General features: G+C 48.5%; 1 long non-coding RNA gene across 1 annotated transcript; it reads right to left on the reverse strand.

Annotated features, from left to right (window-relative positions):
* Positions 1 to 1070: 1070 nt before the first annotated feature.
* LOC122922139 lies at positions 1071 to 4576 on the reverse strand. Its single transcript, XR_006387091.1, has 4 exons — positions 4488 to 4576; positions 4086 to 4147; positions 2168 to 2325; positions 1071 to 1194 (listed from the first exon to the last, which is right to left on the reverse strand). It is a non-coding gene; the product is annotated as an uncharacterized LOC122922139 (long non-coding RNA).
* Positions 4577 to 6414: the final 1838 nt, after the last annotated feature.

Genomic DNA, 6414 nt, shown 5'->3' on the forward strand with positions numbered 1-6414 from the left:
GCCCATGTGCCTTCCGCAATTCGCAGAACGGAACTGGTGGCCCATTGTAGACATGCCTATTCTTGTACGCAAGACAAGAATAGGGCATGCTATTTTTTTGGGGGGGGGGGGGGGGGGAGCAGAACAGAGTGGCTCAGATGCAGACCCAAACGGCCGTGTGCACGAGGCCTTATTATTGTAGTGTAAATAGGGGGTGGCTTAAAGACAGTTGAACCTGCAAGACTGTGGAGTCAATGACCATTATCAAGCTGTAACATGCGGGATTTCAGGATAGAACCACAGCTGCAATTTTCCGTTAGCTGTGCTGTGGGCCCTGTGTGTGCTCACCCCTCGGTCACCTCCAGGCGTTCCAGAATACAGTTTTCCATGTGCAACAAACCACAGCATATTACAGTACAAAACCGCATCCAAGTCACACAAAATTCTGCAATTAAACATGTTGGTGGATTTTGATGCGGATATGCTCCAGAAACGCACCGAAATTTGTGCAGCTCTTTTGTGCTTTCATCTGCACTTGTGAGCAGGTGGCCTTAGGTGAAACATGCAAGAATCTCTGCACCTAAACTGCAATTTCTAACACCAGTTTTGCCACTGATCTGACTCCATTTGAAAATGGGATAATCCACAAACAAACAATATGCTGCACATTTGGAAGTCTGCATGGCAGGTCAATCTCCGCACAGAAAAAATAAAGCTCAAGGTGTACATGAGAATTGTCTATTCTCCTACAATATTCTGGTACTGTTATTCAGTGATTTTGAGCCCAAACCAGGTGCAGATCCTTCCCTTATACATATGTCTGTGGAGGCTCCAACCCTGGTTTTGGCTCACAAATCACTGACCAAACCCTGACGTGGGAAGAAGGCCTTATAGTCTGATAGTCGACAGTGCAAACATGTGGGGCTGAGACAGGGATAAAAGTTTCCATATCGCATGTGGCGGTTGTGAAGGGTTACGTTTTACATTCACCTGCTCCCCCCCCCAATTAAGTGAGGATATGGTGTAGGATACAGATGGACAGCATGAATCGCACCATGTGTCAGGACTTAAAGACCACTCGTTCTCTGATGCATGTTATAGCAGCACTCTTTATTACACATTATTTCTCCACATCAGACATGGTGATGATCTGCTTTGTAGTTTCTCGTGTGCAGGGTTTCCTCAGGTCTCCTCATGAGTTCATTTCTCTTACACCTAAAAAAAAAAAAAAAAAAAAGATAATATTTTCAATGAGACCAGCATTTCTTTCCTACAGAATGAAGGTGGTGGATGTGTCAGCCGTGTGGCCCCGATCACAACCGCTCTACACTGCCTAGGACTGGCTTCATACACACATTTAAAGAGTTTTCAGTGTCAAGAGGAACCTGGGGTTCTTCCTGCAATAAGCAGCCCATCATTATTCACCCGGCAGATTAATGCACCCATATTACGGTCACGGTCCAAGTCTGCAGTTTAGAGGGAAACGCTGGAGATCTCACCGTGTCTGGTATTGCTGATCAGCCCCATACACTTGAAGATGAGCATTCATGTTTTGCGAATCTCACATCTCCTTTAAGATCTCCAGTTTCCCCTGAGAGCTGCACAATATGCCAGCGCTATACGCAAATAAATAACCGTTACGGTTCTCAATGCTTGGTGATGCTCAGACATCAATTAAAGGGGTTCTGCACTTTGGATAGATCATCAGCTTCTGATTGGCGGGGGTCCGACACCCGCCGATCAGCTGTTTGAGAAGGCAGCAGCGCCACACTAGTATCAACTGGCCTGGGCGAGGCTAAGCTCTGTTCACTTGAATGGAGCTTAGCCGCGCCCACGCTAGTTGATACTAGTCGTGACGTCAGAGGGACGGCGGTAAACAGTGAGAAGGCCGCGGCGCCGCTGCCTTCTCAAACAGCTGATCGGCGGAGGTCCCGAGTGTCAGACCCCCGCCGATCAGAAGCTGATGATCTATCCAGAGGATAGATCAGTTAAATGAAAGTGCAGAATCCCTTTAACCTCAATGACACTGGCTGCTGAGAGTTAAACATTATGCACCGCCTAGGGCTGGTTTCTCTGGTGTAATACCTGCACACACCTGTATTACTGTAGCAAATCCCAGCTACACAGCAGATAAACTAAACGCATCACTGGGAACTGCACCCATATTGTGTCTGAATAGAAACCTTACCTGGACACCAGCTGTGCTCGCTGAACAATCCAGAGTTTAGACCAGCACTCCAACTTCAGCCATCATTCTGTGATCCAGGACACGTGGGGGTAACAGAACTCCCAATACTTCCATGTGATGCCCCTCACCCATTGCATGTACGACTTAAAGAAACAGACCTGAAATGGATGAGTTAAACAGTTATCAAGCATCACATCCTGTATCATACTCCAGAGCTGCACTCACTATTCTGCTGGTGGAGTCACTGTGCACATACATTACTTATCCTGTATTATACTCCAGAGCTGCACTCACTATTCTGCTGGTGCAGTCACTGTGTACATACATTACTTATCCTGTACTGATCCTGAGTTACATCCTGTATTATACTCCAGAGCTGCACTCACTATTCTGCTGGAGCAGTGACTGTGCACATACATTACTTATCCTGTACCGATCCTGAGTTACATCCTGTATTATACTCCAGAGCTGCACTCACTATTCTGCAGGCTTCAGAGCTTAAATCTCCTGGTATTCCCCATTCATAGAGTTACTCTAATTATCCGCAGTCTGGAAAGTGTTATTTTGTACACCTTACTGTGCAGTCTAACCGCTGTCCATGAGCCTGCTGACAGTGTACCGATACTCCTGAATATATAATATGTTGCAGTGCTGTCACTGGGCCCCCGACCATAACCATCATTACTGAGATGTAAGACAGGAGACGTCTGCTCCATGCTCATGAGGCACTGGCAAAAAAACAGTCCTCCATCTTTTACTCTACCTCCAGTTCTTACGCACCTGCAAACCAAGTACCGCAGGCACGCCTTTGTGGGAGGGGTCAACAAGATACCGCAAGAGGCACCCCAAGACTTTAAAGGGACTGTTTCATCACTAGGATAGGCCAAAGTTTGGTAGGTGCAGGTCCCACCACTGAGATCTGTTCCCATTTCCAGAACGGGCTCTCAAAAGTGAAGTAGAGCGCACTGCACATGGCCGGAGATCTCTCCATACATATCTATTAGAGTTCTGAAAATATCTGTGCAAGCGTGCTCGACTTTGCTGCAGTCCTATAGAAATGCATAGCGCACCGCAGCCACCGCTTCAGTCACCTAAGGCTACTTTCACACCTGCGCTCGGTGCGGATCCGTCTGGTGTCTGCACAGACGGATCCGCACCTATAATGCAAACGATGGTATCCATTCAAAACGGATCCATCTGCATTATAGTTCAGAAAAAAGTCTAAGACTAATTTGTAGTCAGATGGATCCGTCCAGACTTTGCATTGAAAGTCAATGGGGGACGGATACGTTTGAAATTGCACCATATTGTGTCAACGTCAAACGGATCCGTCCCCATTGACTTACATTGTAAGTCTAGACGGATCCGTTTGGCTCTGCACGGCCAGGCGGACACCCGAAAACGCTGCAAGCAGCATTCGGGTGTCCGCCTCCTGAGCGGAACTGAGGCGAAACGGAGCCAGACTGATGCATTCTGAGCGGATTCTTATCCACTCAGAATGCATTAGGGGTGTACAGATCCGTTCAGGGCCGCTTGTGAGAGCCTTCAAACGGAACTCACAAGCGGAACCGCAAACGCAAGTGTGAAAGTAGCCTTAGTGAGAACGCTGAAGATAGCAGTCCCATAGAAATGAATAGAGGGTGGCTGCACATGCGTGGCTGCTCTCTGCTCATTTCGGGGGACTCCCAGACATGGGACCCGCACTTATCTGACAGTGGAGGCGATCTGTGCCACAGTGTATCAGATGAGACAACCCCTTTACAATGCAGTCAGCTAGGGAGATTGGCGCTTTGCTCACAGGGCCCATTATGCTGCAGTCCTGCGCTGGGATATCGTGGGGGCCACAACAGGGCCCATTATGCTGCAGTCCTGCGCTGGGATATCGTGGGGGCCACAAGGAGCAGGACGCCACCATTACCTGTTGTGAGGGTCTTCTGCACCTTTAACACTGGCGACAGCTTCCATTTTGATGACGGAGACCTGAATCAAACAGAAGACATAATAAAGGTGACTCAATAAGCGACCACAGACGATGCTATGACCACGACATGACAGACAGGTGAGAAGAGGCTCCGCGGTGGAGGGCCCCTTTAACACGGTGTAGGAGGGGAGCCGCTGCGCACGTCTCATGGGTGAGACGCCCGCGGCTGAGGACCCCCCTCCGGTATTCTCTGCCTCCGGTTCTTACGTGCTGGCTCACAGCAGGCTGCAAGCACGCCTTTGTGGGAGGACTACCACCACCTACCCCATAATACAGAAACATAGTGGTGGGGGCACCTGAGATGCTCATCCTGCCCACTAACCACAGCGCCGAACTCACCCACAGCTCGCAGATGGCAGTGGATTCTTTCACACCTTTTCACAGAGCACCAGCATGTGGAAAGAGAACGGTAACACGTCACTTCCTGTTTTATACTCGGCCACATCCGGATCCGGTAGATGCGTTGAAAAGCTTAGCTCTGAGGTGTCTCCAGCTGACCGCCTGCTCTGCAGACAACCCTGGTCTTCGGCAACATGGCCGCTGCAACACACTATATGACGGGACAGAGCGGCCTCTAGCGGCGGTCAGCTGACAGCGCCTCTGGAATTGATCACGTGACCGTATCTGCCTGACTACAGCCCTGCTGTCGTTGATTTTCCTATATAGTTGGGGTTAATCTTTGCCTAGGAGACTCTCCCCCCCCCCCCCCCCAATGACCCTTAGAACCCATGACCAGCACCCCAAGAAACCTCATCCTAAACCTAGCACACACAGCCCCCAAAACCTCACTGCCTCAGCCTTAGGGCTTATGCACACGCCCCACACGGCCATGGCTGTTTTTGCGCTCCGCAAAATGCTGATCCGCAAAACACGGATACCGGCTGTGTGCATTCCGTATTTTGCAGAACGGTTGGCCCCTAATAGACTTGTCCTATACTTATCCATAATGCGGACGATAATAGGACATTGAATGCACAGGGAGTCATTTCCATTTTTCTGTGGCCCCATAGAAGTGAATGGTTCCATATACGGGCCAGAAAAAAAAACGGAATGGACACAAGAAAAAAATACGTTTGTGTGCATGAGACCTTAGGTGACCTACACCACCCAGAGGCCCATACACTCTAGCGTCAGCCTGCTGTTATGGCCTCGCACTGTGCTTGTGGATGCCATAGCCCAGGGATCAGCAGCCTTCAGCCTCTGTGAAACTACAACTCCCAGCATGCACACTTGCCCAGCTATTCGTGTAGGATACGCTGCAGGTGTCCCAACTATGATCCACCTCCTGTTTCATGAGGTTGCTGCTCCCCCATGGATTTACACCGCAGCTCTGCTCCACTAGGGCGACACTATGATCCGTGACTCCTGCCTTGTCTATTGGAGTATGAAGTGGTCTCACTACCTCCTCCTGTCTTATCAGGAGCTCATCCTGCTGCTTTGTCATCCCCAGTGCTTTACACTGCAGCTCTACTTTAGATTGGCTGCTGTGTATAATCACAGGCTCAGCAGTCAGTACAGGGAGAGATGAATTCCGACCAAGGCTCGTTTCATATGTCGGTGAATCGCGGCTGTAAGTTATCATGTATTGGTTTTAACCCCTTCAGGACCTTGCGACTTTCCGTTTTTTTTATTCCCTGCCTTCCAGGAGCCATAACTTTATTTTTCCGTTCACAAAGCCATACGAGGACTTGTTTTTTGCAGGACAAGTTGTATTTTCTAATGGCACCATTTAATATTGAATACGATGTACTGGGAAGCTGGAAAAAAATCCAAATGGTATAGACTTAAGAAAAAAAAAAAAAAAACTTTCAGCCACAGTTTTATGGGTTTTGTTTTTACGGTGTTCACTATGTTACCTTCATTCTCCCAGGCAGGACGATGACAAATTTATATTGTTTTTCTTGTGTTTAAATACTTCTTTCAAATCACTATGTTCTTACCTCCATAACTTTTACGGTTATGTCTACAGAGCCGTGTGGGGCTCAAATCTTTAGACTGCTTTCTACGCCACACTGCATTGAGATTTGCTATGCTCTTATGGAGCCCTGCCACCTGCAGGGCTCAATAGGAACTACAGCTATAAAACACACAACGGATCAGTTTGTATTATCTGTAACATAGCCAAGACAAAAGTCAATGGAGGACGGATCCGTTTTCTATTGTGCCAGATTGTGTCATAGAAAACGGACTTGCATTGTGTGTCAGGACGGATCCGTTTGGCTCAGTTTCGTCAGACGGACACCAAAACACTGCAAGCAGCCTCCAG

The sequence above is a fragment of the Bufo gargarizans genome, chromosome 11, assembly GCF_014858855.1.
Source record: "Bufo gargarizans isolate SCDJY-AF-19 chromosome 11, ASM1485885v1, whole genome shotgun sequence".
NCBI classification, from domain to species: Eukaryota; Metazoa; Chordata; class Amphibia; order Anura; family Bufonidae; genus Bufo; species Bufo gargarizans.